We start from the raw sequence: 18,034 nt of genomic DNA, 5'->3' as shown, positions 1-18,034 counted from the left end.
TCTTAAGCAAGAACAATTTTCATCAGTTGTTCTCTGTTCATCAGACATCAAATTACATCAAAAGTTGATATTGAAATTCTAAATGTCCTATAAACAAAGAAGACGATTCTTCTTATTCCCGAATTTTGTTAATCTACGGATGAAATTTCCGCATAGATTGGGTTGTCCTTTCATAGCTGTATATACCATCTGATAAACACATTAATTTGTTCTCTGTGCAAAAAATGTAAAACATATATTACTTGATCATACTATTCTTAGTTGTTTTTATCCAAACTTGCCATAACTCTTTAGTTTCAACAACGCGGGACTAACCGAAAGCAACAGAACATTTTAAATTACAGTGCTTACAATTAAATAACTTCGTCTAGTAATGCACACTCACTTTTCGTTTTAATATTGGTTCAAATATAAAATAGGGATTTATCATCCAATTCAAAATTTCCAGCCGTCATTTTGCGGTACAACGTTGTCAAATTATGATTTAAAATATTACGCGGCCGTGGTTAATTTACGTACAACAGGAACGACGAATAATCTAATGTATAAGAGTTGAAGTTCGTCGACCAGAGCCTAAAATATTTGATAATATATTTTTTGTGACACCGGTCTGACTTCTATTCGTAGTAGCTCGATTTGGACGTATTTGATTTTATTAGAATTTGTATTAGTGGAACTTATTTGCAGTGCACATTTCACAAGCATTTTACACACATCTAAAGCTAAGCTTTTCGCTATAATATATATATATATATATATATATATATATATATATATATATATATATATATATATATATATATATTAATATATCCGCCAACGGTATTATGCACTATTTCTATTAAAACTATATAATTATAAGGTTACTTTGGTGCAAATTCCCCACTTCTTATTTAAAGGGAACAATCTATTTGTTTATTTTTTTCTATAAAAAAAAACAATTTATTTAATTAAGACATGTTTCTTTGGTTGTTTACATTATTTTAAGTGTTTACATTATTTCCTAAAATGTATATTAATATATCCGCCAACGGTATTATGCAATATTTCTATTAAAACTGTATAATACAATTGTATGTAGAGTACGATACAATTAATATATAGATGATCAATTAAATAAAAAGATGGGGTAGTTCAAGAAGGCGTTAATGATGGTCATGAAAACGGTATTTTTACAATGCATTCTATGAATTTAAACATTTAAAATTAGTTTTAATAAATTAATAGACGATTAATAGACAATTTGAGAAATAAAATATCACAATATGTCAACAAATATTGATTTCCGTTACTGCCAGGTCACATTTCTTTAAATCAACGTCACTTGCGTCCATAGGACTTCAAAGTAATGCCTTTTGGAGAACCTTTTCTAACACTATTATTTCGAGGAAAGTTGTAATGGAACGAACGAATAAACTTTTCAATAAATTCCTGCTCAATAGCTCATAATTTCGAACAAAAGCGCCATTGTCTAATATACTGTTTCGGCGAACTTCCAAGTTGGATAATCTGAAACAGCCGGTGCCCTATTGGACCAACCGTATTCCATTTCACTTAATTAATCGGGAGTGAAGGGTCTCTAACGAACCAATTCACGAATTATTCAGTGCAACCATTTCAAATGGAACAAGAAATATGATTAATATTTTAACGTTTTGCGCCACTGCTTACCTGGCGTACGTTTAACTGAATTACTTATAGAGGCTCGGGGTAGTTTGAATTTTCCTTTTCTACATAATATGCGTAGCATACCCCTAAGGAATATTAATTAATATTATATATATAAATGAAATAGGGCCTAAAATATAAAATTAATTCACTTTAAAATACTATTTTATTTTATGAAAGGAAAGAGCGACTTGTTGAACGGCGATGCAAAACAATACTGATATTTTTTATGTAATAGAAAATAAGCTAAACTCCTCTCAACGTCTATTTTTAGCAACAGTCACATAAGCACCTCGTCTCGTCTTCGAATAATTGTAGTCGGACCCATTAACAGCCACATGATATAACACATCGTCATCGTTGTTCTGCCTGGGCAGTTTATAGCTTTAATAAAATTATTTCTGAGCACCGTTTCTACCATCGTCAGCCAGTTTGCCTTTAAGGATTTTCGAAATTTCACTGTTTCTGCCCAAATGTCCATGGTAATCCCTGTATGAAATGGGTTTTCAAGATTTGGTGACCTGAATGTTTCCTACTTGAATATCCTTGATATAAGCCTCTCTTCTTATATTGTTAATTCTTGGTCTCCAGGTGAATCGGCAGTCAAAAATGAGACCTAAATAAATGGCCTTATCGGCCCAAGATATTGGTGATTTGGTCACCTAGAGCTTGTGTATCCTGGCATCTCTTTTGAGGTGACAGGTTGCGGCTTGAGTTTTTTGGGGGTCATTTTCTAATCTCCAAAATCTTAGTCATTTCACGGTTGCGGAAAGTTGACCTTGAAGACTGTTGTGCACCCAATCCTGGGAACGAGCGCTTGAGAAAAAGGCTGTTTCATCCGCGTAATGTGCGGTTTCCACATTCTTTTTCATTGGAATGTCGGCCATGTAGAAGCTAAAAAGGGCAGGCGCTAGGGGGGAGCCCTGAGGGACTCCGGAACTGATTATTTTGGTGCTAGAAATGGATTTTCCCACCCTTACTTGGAAGAATCTTTCCGACGAAAATGACCTCAGAAGTATTATATATAGGCTTTGTCGAAAGCCTTTTTGATATCTAGAAAGGCAACACAAAGGATGTGTTTTCTATTTAGTGCGCTTTGGGTGTGAGCGGCCAAGCGGGTGGTCTGATGAGCGAGTGTTTGGCTCTGAACCCATATTGGACGTCTGGGATGATCAGTCAACAGGTTTAGTGCGAATAGGATCACTCGTTCTGCAATCTTTGAGATTGAACTGAACAGGCTGATGGGCCTGTAATATGAAGGCGAATTATTTGCTTTATTTACGGAATCACGGCGACATGCGCGTGTTTCCAAATTTTGGGAAAATATTGCAATCGCATGATGGAATTAATTATATTTGTCAATTCCGCAAGCTTCTTATGAGGCAGCTTTTTAAGTTGGAATACCAAGATTTCGTCGAATCCCGATGCCTTCTTTGAAAGGAGATTGTAAATAATCTACTTCAAGATTTTTGGAGAGACTAGTTGGTCTTTCAGGAAGTTTGGTGGTGCAGATTTTTTGAGATTGTTAACCGCCAGATGGCCGAATAGTCAGGTCCGCATTATATAACAAAGACCCTCCCTCCTAAAGAGACGGCCCCAGGGATGTACGTGATCATAGTTGCTATAAAATTGTTTTTGAGTATCGATTATTGGCCACCGAATAAAATATTAAGATATCAAGATATTTTAGAAAAAATATATCGATATTAAAAAAAATAAAATTAATGAAATATTAGCTTAAAAAGATATACACCGACTCTAAATATTTTAAAAAATAGTAGTATTTTAGGTAAATATTTAAAATTAAATAGCCAAATTGCCAAACCATTAAATTAATTATAAATTTTAAAGGTTTATTAATAATTATATTTGATTTATTTTTGAAAAAATATCGAAAAACATCGGTTGAAAAATTTCGATATATCGATATATCGGCCAAAAATATCGATATATCTAATTTATCAATTTATCAATATTATATATATATATATATATATATATATATATATATATATATATATATATATATATATATATACATATATATTTATATTTGTTTTTTTCTGTATGTTTCTGTATTTTTCTACCTAGGTCCACCAGTTTGCCTTTGGAGGTCCTCGAAATGGAACTCTTTACCTTAAAAAAATTAAAACCGCACTGTGTTAAACTACAATTTTTTCGCATTCTTAATAATATTTTTCTATTTTCAGCAATTGTAAATTGTCTACTTAGTTTTTTATCATCCGGTGATTTTTGCTCGCATGAAGCTTTTTTTATTTTATCCAGTTAATTGTTAGAAGTAATCGGAAACCGATTCAACGTTGGAAACTTAGCACTGCTACAAGAAAACGATCGAAAACTAATTAAATAATTCGAAATCTACTGTTAGAAGCAAACGATTCGCGCAAGCGACTAAAACCAATTATTGGTACAATTAAATTTAATCGACTTAGATTTTCCTTATTGTTTTAGTAATTACTTCCTGAAATCATGGAGACAGTTTTTTTAATAGTAAAGAATTCCATTAAATTTAATTGCTTTTATATTTTTGATATTATTTAGAAGTATTTGAAGGTTTAAATTATTTTTCCTTTAAATGTTATTAGAGCATCAAAACTAAGTACAATTCTAACATCAGTATACGTAGAACAAAAAATTTTTGTTCGCTCTCTTGTCTGCTGTTTCTTAATTGCTTCCTATTCACAGTTTTTAAAATATTGAATGATACATGTGGGCGACGGGAGAATGGATAGGATATTAGGTTAGCTAGAGGACATACGGTAGCGCTGTGGAAGCGGTACTGTTACAAGGGGGTAGAGCAAAGAAAAGAGTGCGAGACGTCGGCGTAGTGGTCTTTTATAACCGGGAACCGCATGGTACTAATCCACCAGCGTTGCCAACCTTTGAACTTGTTGTGGGTGATTGCGTGGTGGCTTAAAGGGTCGTAGCTTTCGTCGATCGCTATAATAGTAAGCCACCTCCCCGCATTTCCTATAGAATACTAATAGAGATTTAAATCTACTTTTAAACCATAAGTATGATAATTCTCTTTTAAAATCACTCACATAAAGCCTGTTTGGCATTTCCTGTATATATGATGATTGATCATTGTTGATATTAGTTACAAGAACGTTCCTACACTGTTTACCTTGCGAAATTCATGTGAATAAAGAAAGGTATGAGAGCCTATGCGCAGACGGCAGAGCAGGATCAGCAACTGGACTTCAAATTGAATATTTAATTGTCATAAGTCAACTTAATATACGAATAAGTAGTAAAAAAAGCCAACTATGGATAGGTGAAGAAGAGGTGTAGAAGGGGAGAGAAAAGTGAATGTTAGGGTGTCGTTATTAAATTAGTAGAGCAGAAGAGCAGAAGATAATTATTACTAAAAAAATTGTTAAAATTGTCCGCCCACCGTGTTCAGTGAAGTGACACAAATATTATAGTAGTTGTTTAATGTCATAAAATATATACACTACATGAATATATACTCCTTGTTGGCCAAATTCGCCAATTGTAAATATTTTCGACTGAAAGTTGAGAGTCAGAAGAAGAGGCCACAAAATATAAAAATAAACGAAACTTATATGGGCTTAATTTGTCGTATTTACTGTAAAATTTATTTGTGTAAATGTAAAAATGAAACAAAAGTGTTGTATTCCAGGATGCGAAGGTTCAAATACTGTACATTATTTTCCAAATAATTCTATTGTAGCTCAGAAAAGGGGTTTAAAGAATAGCATGATATATTTAAGGCAATCGTCAATCGTCTAGTCTTTTATTATTGTCAATTTACATATTTTTTTCCAATTCAAAATTGATGAAGGGCATATTGTGTATAAAGCGTTATATTACATTAAATATAACAATAAGTCGAAATATTGAATATTTGAAGTTGAAAAATTTGTTAAACATAAACATTGTTAGAAAATAGTGTTTTTGATGTATTTGAAAGTTTTTTCTTGCTAAAAATGCTCACATGTATATGTGATGTTAAATATTATATATTATTATGTGATGTTAAATATTATTAATATTATTATTAAATATTACTATTGCTGTACTCTTAAAAGCAGTTGTTTAAATGCCTTTAAAAGAGGCATATGTACTATTATTGTGAATGGCAAGAGAAATATTCTTGGAATACTCTAAATCTTTAGAATATATTTTTCTTTCCTGTACTTAACAGAAATTACAAATTTATTTGACGTAAATGACATTTAATTCAAGTAAATGTATACCGTTTAAGGATCTAGATCAAATAAGCTGCGTTAGCTATTCTTGTGTTTTTGCGACGATTTCCCTTGACCTTCTTTACACTAATGGGAAAGTGGAGCTTGCAAAGGAGAAAACCTAATTGTGGTAAATCAGATTTCTCAGGATATAGCTCTCATTCAATTTGTGCCGTCCGCCTTTTGGGCCTTTTTATTTATTTTGGTTTCGTGAAAACCATATAAATTTCAGCTCCAAAACTCTATAATGTACAGTGAGAAATAGTCTTGTAATTTGTAATTTTTTGAAGTATTTCGCATAAGTTATTGCACAGAATATATTCTCTTCAAGCACTTAATTTGAAACTATCAACAGTGCAACTTTCTGATTGGTACTACGTTTGGGTGATTTTAATTCATTCATTAATTCAGGATTGACCAACAGTAAGGCGCCAAGTTTCTTAAGTCGGACTACTTATTAATAACATATATTTCAATTTTAAATGCGGTTGTGTAGACATTGAATGAATGACACAACATTTATTAATGGTAGTCATGTCATGAGTTCTATATATCATAAAAAATATTGAAAATTTGTTTACAACACAAAATGAATTAAAAACATATTAAAATGAACTCAATTAATTGGTAAATTATTAGCCAATAAACTTTTGAAGAGTATGCCTTTAGGAGGAGTTTATTTTTTGATACGACAGAATAATGTATGGAGAAGGCTGTTAAAACAAATTTCAAGTAAATTTGTTCTGTAGAACTTAGAGTAGATATAATATCAACCGTCTCAAAAAAAGCAATTTTGGGAAAGACGCCTTTAAAGTTTCGTTTCTACATGCCATGGATTAGATACTGCATCACTAAAACATCCATCTTATCAGCGAAAATAATTTATATATTGAAAAACCATTACAAGGGCATTGTTAATACATTTTTAGCTTTACAGTTCGAATAACTACACCGACAAGTACACAGTTGACCACAAGCCAGCTTGCACAGTTTGCACATTTGAGCTGAACTCCAACCATATGCACACATTAGTGGCTATTTTTGATGAATCCTATTTGGCAGACTTCGGTAGTTTCCGCTTGATTTTGCGATGTTGCCATTTACAAGTTATCGAGCTATACAAGCTGGTACTGGTAAGACATCTGTTTTGTAAGATTAAGAAATTTGTTTTAATTTTTACACTTTTAATCTGAACAGACATATAAAAACATTCCATGCAGGTGCGTATCCATTAAATTTCAATCTTAGATTTGCAAATTGGATTCAAATCTATACCAAATTCATTATATTTTAGGTATAGCGGAAGCTGCCTAAGCTGCCTGCGGAAGCAAAACTATAGATAAATATAACTCGATGTCCTTCATGTAATATATCACAGCTCCTTGATCATATAGGTACACAGCATTAAAATTGAACAAGAAACATTGAAGTTTGGCGAGCTCGAAGATCTTCAAAATTGGAGATTCCTGTTTTAATAAAAATATTACAATTTCAGCGTAATTGATCAGCAATTTATAATAATGTATCAACGGGTAAGAGTTATAATAATCAATGACTGAATATGACATTCCAATAGATACTATTATATTGGATGAATCTCAAGCTAATTTCAGTGGTGGCCATCTCAAAAGATTAAATTTATTGACTCGTGAAGACTTATATAATATTCAGCAAGTAAACTTAAAAAGTTACGCTAAAAATATTGTAGAATAGGTAGATGAAAATACAGGATCTGCGTAATTCTATAAAGTAAAATCTTAGTTTTTGGTTACCTACCCCACTTTAAAGGAAGAATATTTTATGTTAATCATTATAAACGAAGGACAATATGAAATGTTAAAAGAATATAGCTTTGAATATATACATGTATATTCTATATATAGGCTTAACGCATATCGACTTGAATTGTATTTCTTTGAATGACTTTTATTGAATGAATGGGGAGAGGGGTCTCCATGTCGTTTTTGCATATTGGACAAATTCGATGATGAGAAAATTAAGGTGTTTTTAGTGTAAGATAAATTATTATATAGTAGCAATTTTAAAGATAAATTGATGCTTATGTTTTAGTATATTGATAAATAAATCATACTTGTTACCGTACCTGTTTTATTTTCTCTTTTTCTTTTTAAAATTAAATATTTTTATAATAAGTTAAATAACTTACGGCTCTATAATGTAAATTTTGAGTTTCAAGTGAGATTTTAGATTAATTTTTGAATTCGATATTATATATTATACTCTTCAAGTACGAATAATTTATAAGAAATATATTGGGTTGTTATTGTAATATTTATATCTTTATAACTAATTATATAACGTTTATTTTCTTTTTTTTTCTTTTCAAAAAGATTTTAAAGTGAAAGATAAAGTGATAAATGAAGTTTATAAAAGGTTCTTCATACTTTATTTTTTATATTATAGGAGATTATAGGAAAACGTACAAAAAAGTAATTTGATTCACAACAGAAATAATAGGTTAAAAGGTGAATTCTAGATAATATATTCTATTTATATTATATTCTTCAAATGTACGTATAATTTTCAACAACTGGCAATGTTGCAAATTAAAACCTTTGTGCGTATGCCAGTATTCTCTAAAACTAGACTCTTGTTGTGCACACATTTCCGTTGAGCAAGTTAGTTCACAGCAAATTCAATCCGCTTTTGATGGGACTATAGCTTCAAGTGCGATATTTACACTGCTCACCGTCTAATTGTTAATGAATTTCACGGATGGATTCAAAGCATGGGTGTGTCCCAATTTCAATAGTTTATGATAATGGAAATTTATATATATTTAGAGCTTTGAACTTTTGATATATTTAGAACTATTTAATGATGACTTCTTGAAAATGCTGTATAGACAACATTGCCAGTTCAATTCTATTACCTATAAACACCTCTTTGGTCACTATAAACACCTCTTTGGTCACATCGGGTGTATCTATGAGGCGTAGCTCTATATAAACGCATAGTGCCAAAAATTATGTTTAAATTGTGATAGAAGACAAACATTTTAATCCGCTTTGTACATATTATACAGAAGATAATATAAATATAAATAATTTTGATAAATAATTGCCCCAGGAAAACCAATATATTATTCGTTTGACAGTTAGACGTTTTAAAATACTGATTTATTTTTATTAATCTCTTTGAACTTCAATAATCTGCCCGTGTGCATTAAGCATATTTTTATGATTTCCGTTATACAATATAACTATAATGATATATAGAAGATCGCTTCAGTAAGTGATCTGCTGTACAATATTATAATATAAATATTATTCTAAAGACTATTCTAACTTATTCTAGAGATTATCGTATCTCACTCTATGTGTTTATTCAACAGTTCGTATGATAGTATGCGTTTGAAACTACGAACTTCACTGCCATCGCCCACATTGGAGAGTGCATTGGGATCCACCAAGAGTTTTTCAGATTACTTTGCACTAACACAATTAGGGTTAAACACAGAAAATTAGGGTTAAAAAAGGAAAATAAAATCTATGATGATGTATAGTCTATTCAAAGTTCATTTGTATATGCGTCATCAAGATGTTTGTATTTTGTTTTTTTATTGCCTGTCGCAATATGTAAATTCATTTTAGAATCAAACAATATTTTCCTTCTCATTTTATTCTAATTAAAAAGAGACACAATGGTGTCTGATTAGTTCGAACACGTAAACGAACGAGTCTGTCAATATCGTCAGACGTATGCAAAATTCTTGAAAGCAAAAGTGATAAGAGGTTATAAGTCTAACCTATAAACTATTGTGGCTGTTTAATTAACTATAGTTTTTAGATGTACTAAAATGATAAAATAAATTATATTTCATAAGATTTTTGTTCAATTATTTTATATAGATTAGAATATTGTTGTATGTCAAAGTCAAACTGAACTGAAACTCACAGTTGATCCGGCAACATTGTAACGTTTTGACGTCACAAATTTCGATGGCGCATGTACAAATAAACTTTAAATAGACTATATATAATCTATTCAAAGTTTTTTTGTATATACGTCATCAAGATGCTCAATGTGTTGCCTGCCGCAATTTGTAAATTCGTTTTAGAATCAGACAATACTTTTCTTCTCATTTTATTCTAGTTAAAAAGTGACACAATGAATGACTGTCAAATTCGTCCGGTTGTCAGACGTATGCAAAATTCCTGAAAGCAATAGTGATAAGTGGTTATAACACTAACCTAAAAACTATTGTGACTGTTTAATTAACTGTAGTTTTTAGATATACTATAATGTTAAAATTAAATTATATTTGCTAACATTTTCGTTCAATTATTTTATTGAATTGGAATTTTGTTGTTTGTCATAGCCAAACTCAACTAAAATTCAGAGTTGATGCGGCGACATTGCGAGGTTTTGATGTCACAATTTAAATGACGTATGTACAAAATAACTTTGAACAGACTATAAGATAAATTTGGATTCCGTGTATAAGGAAGTGGAAAAAAAAAAATATTTGTTATTATTACTAATTTTTTTATTTTATATCATATAATCATTCATTTTCCAATATTATGTTTTCAGATCGTGCGCGGTAAACAAGTGCATAATAATTAATAATATAATGCAATTAAAAGTCAAAAACTAAGCTGCTATAACCTAGCGAGTATGCAGACAAAGCGTAATTAAAATAATTCAAATTAAGTCTTGTTGGCGGTAGCTAACAAGCGTTTCGGTTCAATTTTCTGCTTCACAGTGGTCATTTATTATTCCCACAAACATAAGTGACCTCTCCCGAATAGTATATAGCACTGTTTGTTTGTGGAGTTGTCCTATATTCCATAGCTCCAGTGTCATTATATTTATATGGTACAGCTATTAATAATTTAAAGAATTGTATATTCTTGCCATGCTATTATTCATATACTAGGGGTTTCAATATGATTCGTGAGTACCATGCACCATGCACTAGTTAATAGAAAAATAACAAAATCGAATGGATTAATACGCGTTTGTCCGTCATTATTATTCGATTCCGAATTATAGTAAGAAGCTACGAAAAACTACTACGAAGAGACATGCGAATACCATTATCTTTAGTTCGATCATGAATTAAAATAAGAAGTCATGGAATGTATTGATCAAATTTTGTGCATGGTTTTTCAATGAGTTCTTGTTCAAAATCGAACAAGAACATTTTAGTGTCAGCTTTTTTGAGACAAAATTTAATTTCTTCAAAGTGTTGAAAAAAATATATATAAAATATTTTAAATATTTTATATATATATTTTTTAATATATATATTTTAGATATATTTTAGAAAAATATTTTAGATCACTTGGATGCAGAAATTCTAGAGAAAAACTAGTTTCAAGGGGAAATAAATTATTTCTCACCCAACTTAAAATCAATCGCCAAATAATCTTTACTGGAAAATAAATCAAAGTAAAGACGAACTTTGAGTAATAAGTTGAGTGAGTTAAACGTAATTATATTGAAAATTACACTTATTTATGTAACTATATGTTACATCTGTTAAATTTTATACTTTTAACATTTTTAGTTACATCTGCATCCTTTCTTCCGTTTCTTTTAAATGTTCTTTTTATTTTTTTACTTAAAATGTATTAAACATTTCTTCTCTTGTATTCTCTGTATTCAATGTGCCTCAAGAAATTGTCACTTAAATGGAATTTTGATAATCATATATGTTGAATATTATTATTGATCTTAAAACCATTTCACCTAATAACATGCTAACTTTGTTAATATCCTTAAAGATACAGAAAAACAATAGAACATATTTATATATTATAGTTATTGACGTATTAAAAGGTATTCGGTCTCAAATTTTCGACAATTGCTTGTAATCTCAAATCCCATTATAAAGAAGATAACTTATATTTTTGAACTTTCTTCAACTTTTTTCATCTTTCTGGTAACATGGCGTTTTGTTTACGCGTTCTATGATTAGTCTCTCTACATACAGAATAACTCAGTAATATTATATAGAAAAATGTTACTTTTCATATGTCAAAATCATCAGTTTTTCAGGTTACTTTGCTTAACAGTAGTAGTATCTCAATAGATTTTCGTCAATAGATATCACAGATCAAAATATATGCAATCAGATAATATTATATTAAAAAATCGGCATCACTGGTATTATGGATAATAAAGGGAACTAAAATTGACTAATATCATAAAACGGAAATATCATGGTACTAAATTTTGAGATCGATAATTTTGTTTATTATAACAGAACAAATTTTCTGTAAGAATAGAAACAGTGTGTGTGAAAATATCAGCAGTTTTCTAATTAAACCGCATTCCTGACAGTTACTAAACATTTTATTGCTTGAATATAGCAGAATATTCTTGAAAATATTTTGAAATCTTAAGCAAACTTAATTAACAATCATCAAGTAAAGGGGCACCAGAGATAAATGGGGAACAATTGAGTAATAATTTCGTTCACAGAGATCTGACTTAATTCAATTTAGATCCCTCGTTTAATGATCCATTAAATATCAGATAAACGTCACCTAGTAGAAGGGCGAAGGTCAAAACAATTAAATTACAATTACAGTCGGAAGTTTTCAGTGCCGAAAGCCGCAAACGAAAATCGTTATTTCTTTTCTCGAGAAAATCGAATTAGGGCCGGTTTTCATGAGTTGTGTGTTATAAAAGTACATAAACATAATAAATTCATAGTTCTCGTTTTTTGGTACATACGTTTAAGGTGGAGGTATTTAAAACATAAGAAGTACTTGTCATAATTGGACTAGGGAAATACCAATAATGGACATAACAAATAATACTATATTAAGTTTCTCCTGATTTCTTATGATGATCTTATACTAAAAAAACATTTCCGTTTTATACAATTATCAACATGTCTATTCATCAACATATTTTCCATCATTTCCACAATTTTGTTTGGAATGGTTAGTTTGGCAGTGATCCGAACATCTATCCATCTTTACCCTTCCTTAGCATATTTAAAAAACAAGTAGTAGTTAAAAGGCGAGTACACTAGTGACCACCCTGGATGTGAAAGAACTTCCCATTCGAATTATAACAGTGTATACTTTTACACAATTACAAAAATTACAAAATTATTTTTTTTATTATAATTAAATTAAATTATTATTATAATTTACAAAAATTATTCACCTGTTCATTTGACGTCTGTAGACATCCGCAGTTACAGTCTAATTCGACTTTAGCAGCTAATAACACATTAGACCTCCATATGCATAGCATTTAGCTACAGAATATAGTAGATCCAGTGTTTATCGTCAGTGACATTACGCCACAGAAAATTGTTCTGGCAAGCTGTAAAGCAAGCCGTAAAGCCGTCATGTTGAAATGAGTCGAAATCACATTTTGAATGATTTTTTGATATGAACTGTCTTTGGTGTGATTTAATCTGCTATTAGATTTTTCTCATCACATGTAAATGTCTATAATGTCCAGTCCTTTATTTAATATTGCTATAAAATCACCACTTTTAAGTTATTGAAATTAACACTGACTATATGACTAAACAATATCACCAAAAGTTAACAAGTAAATTGAAAAATCCCCAGCCTACCATAGTAAAACACATTTCCTTGGCAAATTTTTTTTTAATTCAATTTGCCATCGTTTCCACTGACTCGTGACACAGTGCATTGTTTTGGTGAAGCAGCACTTTTTTCTCTTCAAATGCGGCCATTTTTTGGCGATTTCGTACTACTAACGATCCAATAACGCTATGTAATAGTCACTCTTGATGGTCTTTCCTTTTTCAAGATAGTCAATGAAAATTATTCCATGCGCCGACTGTTACGTTTTCCCACGCTTTGGAGCGGGTTCAGCGTGTGCAATCCACTCGGATGACTGTCTATTGGAATTCGGAGTGAAATGATGGAGCTAGTTTTCATCCATCGTCACATATCAAACCAAAAAATCGGATTTATTACGCTTGATCGACTTCAAACACTGCTCCGAATTAACAACTCGTCGTTGTTTTTGGTCAAAAGTGAGCTCGCGCGGCACCCAATACGGCTTTCACATACCCAAATATTCGTGAATAATATGATGTACACGTTCAGTTGACATCCTTAGAATGTCTGCTATTTCATTCAATTAAAAATTTACGGTAATTCAAAATCATTTTGTGGATTTTTTAATGTTTTCGTCGGTTTAACCTCTTTTGGGCATCCATTGCGTTCACCGTCTTTGGTACTCATTTCACCACGTCTAAACTTAGCATTCTAATCCTTGATGGTTGATTTTCATGGGGCGGTGCTTCAACTGTATTTTTGTTGAATTGTTTGAGTTGAATTGTGAAATTAATTTCTAAACGAAAATAACACTAATGCAAATATAAAAATGTTCACTACCGATTTCCAATCCAAAATTAATTAAAATAAACAGAGCAACTACAATATAGAGATAAAAACAATTATAGCGTACTCGCTTCGGTGGTACATAATAGGAACGATACAGATAGGATTGGCATGGCCCTTACGCTACGATTATACGCAAAACCGTAAAGAGTTCCACATTTTTATTCACGCATACTAAAAAATAACCACGAATTTTATCGTCATATTGAAATATCTTTCGTAGGAATATACTTCTATCTAAAACGCTTCTTTAACATAAACACCTTATCCTTCAGGCATATTCCTAACATAAAATTATCCTTGTAGATCCCTCCGTTTTTCGCCATGTAAACTTCACTACTGGCATACCGTAATCGGGACTTTGAGCTTTGGAGGGCCAAATTTAATGACCTCCGTTCAGGATATCCTTTGACGCGTGTTCTATATTCAGATGGTTCAAAGACCGGTGAGGGTGTTGGCGCTACGATCTTGGTTGAGTCCATCCTCCTCCATGAGAACTTTTAGTCTCTTCAAATATACTACGCTGCTGAAAGGTTTGGAAAATCTCTTGAATGGCTTTTGAATGGGGGACCGGGTGAATGGCTGATTTTCATAGACACTTCCGGTGCATTTAATGCTATCGAATCATAAACTCACGATCATACAATAATTGTAAATGTACTTAATATCCAATACACTAAACTGACTGAAAACGAACTGACCACACTAAACAGAAATGTTTCCCTTATCGGAATCCATCTCAAACGGACTTTACTATGAACACATAGTGTTATGCAAAGACCTATTCTCCTTCATAGAAAATAAGTTTAATGGTTTAATCCAATTAACCTGGGACCTACTTGAAGATAAGAATAAATTATTACCAATAAAGTAGGTTTTTTCTCCTCCATTATCCTTTCTAAAAACAGATCCTCCAGGTCATCTTAAATCGGCTCATGCTGGGATACTACAAAGTTATATACCGCTGTGACGCTCCCATACGCAATGTGCCATATTCTCATGGAATGTAAATTTTTGGCCACTTTGATATCTGAGCTCGATTTCCCTCATAAACTACCTGGCATATTCCAGTATATAATCAGTTCCATTTAAATTTATTCCATGTATCCAAGTCCAGTAGTATATATCTAAATATTTTATCTATACACATTTATGTCTTGTTTTATTTAATTTTTATTATATACTCTGTATTTTAACATATTCTTGTAAATTGTACTTGTTAATATATATATATATATATATATATATATATATATATATATATATATATATATATATATATATATATTTATCGCGGTGCTTCGAAAGACGTTTATGAAATCGTGACACGTGACGAATCATGGATATATTCGTATGAGCCCAAAAGTAAGCACTAGTCTACTGTATGGATGTTCCAAGATGAACCAAATCCAACAAGAGTTGTACGCGCACGAAACACTTCAAAGAAAATGGTGGCCTCTTTCTTCAGGAATACTGATCATATTGCAACAGTACCTCTAGAGGATCGTAGGACAGTAAATTCTGATTGGTACACAACCATTTGTTGGCCAGAAGTCTTCGGTAAAATAAGGAAAACAAACAAGAGACGCCAGATTGTTCTTCATCATGACAATGCGAGCTCTCACACATGGGCTCAAATTAGAGACTATCTGAGCGCTCTAAACATCGAATCGATGGGTCATCCGCGGTATAGCCCTGATTTGGCACCTAATGATTTCTTTTGTTCCCATACATAAAAAATAAGAAGCTATTCAAACGTTCAAAAATCATATTTTGATGGTACCTTATTCGGAATGGAATAAATATTTTGAAAATTGGTTTAAGCGTATGCAAAAGTGTATCGATCATAGTGGCGGGTACTTTATTCGCAATTCGCAAAAAATTTATTCGCAGCTTAACTATTAATTTTTTTCTTATTCCCAAAATATAAATAGTGACCCTCGTAAGTATTTTTATTATATATTATTTTGCCGAAGTGTTACGGTATACACAAAGAATTACAACAGCGTATATGTTTAAGGCAAATCTAAATATTGCACTAAAATTTCAGTTCTGTTATTACAATGGAATTTGATTCGGTCAGAAGGGTTAACAAGCAACCGTAATAGTTTTAATAGTTTAAATCGACAAACTATTCATAATCCATATACTCTATAAACACAGAAATGTATGATGAATTGTTTTGTTGTTTTCCTATAATACTTTTAAAATAGTTTTTAATTTTTAAGCACATTCTTCAAATAAAAGCTGGACTATAGATTTCCAAAACATTTAAAAAAATATCTATACTTAAACCTGGATTAAATTTGATTGATATATACATCATACAAAAGAGTCATTTAAATAGAGCGTTTTCATAAAACAGCTGATACAGATTTGAATATGTAGAACTGGACTACAGAAATACATTTCGTAATATACATGCAACTTCACCTATTCAAAGTGTAATTTGCATTCCACTATAACCGTCATGTTGGTGCAGATAACAAATGCCCGGCCCGAGAATGAATATTACCTCGCAACTCTTGTTAACGGCGTACAACGAAAGTTTATTTGAATTATAATACATTTATAGCGCATTATATTTACGCTACATATGCAAGACTGGTATTTTTAATGTATATTAATCTTTTGTGAGGATATAGTGTATTGACTAAAACAAATGGCTAAAGTTAGAGTGATATTAATTCGTATCTTTTGATAAAACGTGGAATTTTAGTAAATGTTAATAATAACTCAGATATTAACACAAATTGCAAGTCTCTAAGTCTAAGAAAAATATTTTTTTAAATAGAAATTCGACTTTTCCTTATCAAAACTTCTTTCTAAATTGGTACGTTTGTTTGAACTCACCAGAGAGTCAACAGATCTTTTTTGACATGGATTTGTGGGTTAGAATGTGATTAGCAGTCTCCTAAAGAGCATTTATTAAAAACAAATTATACAATATATATTAATTAAAACATTTTCCATAATTTTCTATAATATTTGTAAGAACGATGTAAGTTAGCCAGCGATCCAAAATCGAACCATTTTTTTGGATGTTTTCCATTGCAAAAAAAATTAAGGCATGGGGTTTGAAGTAGATCTTGGAAATAATGAACTTTCTTAGTCCTCCAGATTGTTCTTTATCATTGGCATCAAAATCCTCATTTTTAAATCGTTGAAGCCAAAACTCACCATTTGGATATGACTAGTAACATCACCGTAAGTTTCTAAACAGTTTCTTCAGATTTCTTCAAATTAAACAATAAAAGTATTGTTTCATAATTAGTGTCAGTATGTATTGAATAACTCAATATTACTAAATTAAAAATTATTATTTTATGTAGGGAAATGTTAAAACATCAAAATTTTATAGAAGGATGTTTAACTATTATTCACATGGATACTTTCAATTTTTACTAAATTTAACTAAAATATTTCGCTGATGAAAATACAAGCAAGCACGTAAGAAAAATATATGTTACTATTTCCATTATTATAAACTACACTAGTGAACCAAAGGTCTTTTTCTAGTGCAGCTTGTAACAGTAGTTTTTTTATCATTGCACGAGATTGTTCAAAATATGTAATATATAATAATATGTGAAAAAATATGTTCTTTAACTTAAACATTTTAAATATATATGAATAATATGTTTATTAAATATATACATACATAAATATATAATAATTTTCTGAAGATGTATTAGTTTTGTTTGTGTCACAGTTATATGACGTATTATTTCGTTTTAATATCCAACAATATGCAGTTACTAA

The 18,034-nt window shown here is 30.9% G+C and overlaps 1 protein-coding gene and 1 pseudogene across 1 annotated transcript in view; one reads left to right on the top strand and one right to left on the bottom strand.

The window, feature by feature from the left end:
* Sol1 (CUB domain-containing protein Sol1) overlaps positions 1-18,034 on the bottom strand; it is a 1,033,997-nt gene that overhangs the window by 205,142 nt on the left and 810,821 nt on the right. The gene's annotated exons all lie outside the window — the stretch shown is intronic.
* LOC143189431 (uncharacterized) lies at positions 14,336-14,435 on the top strand (annotated as a pseudogene).

The sequence above is a fragment of the Rhynchophorus ferrugineus genome, unplaced genomic scaffold (genome assembly GCF_030347505.1).
Source record: "Rhynchophorus ferrugineus isolate W39M unplaced genomic scaffold, kcgeb_rfMv2 rfM1, whole genome shotgun sequence".
NCBI lineage: Eukaryota > Metazoa > Arthropoda > Insecta > Coleoptera > Curculionidae > Rhynchophorus > Rhynchophorus ferrugineus.
Note: the sequence above shows the minus strand (reverse complement) of the source record. Positions and strands in the feature narration are given on the sequence as shown.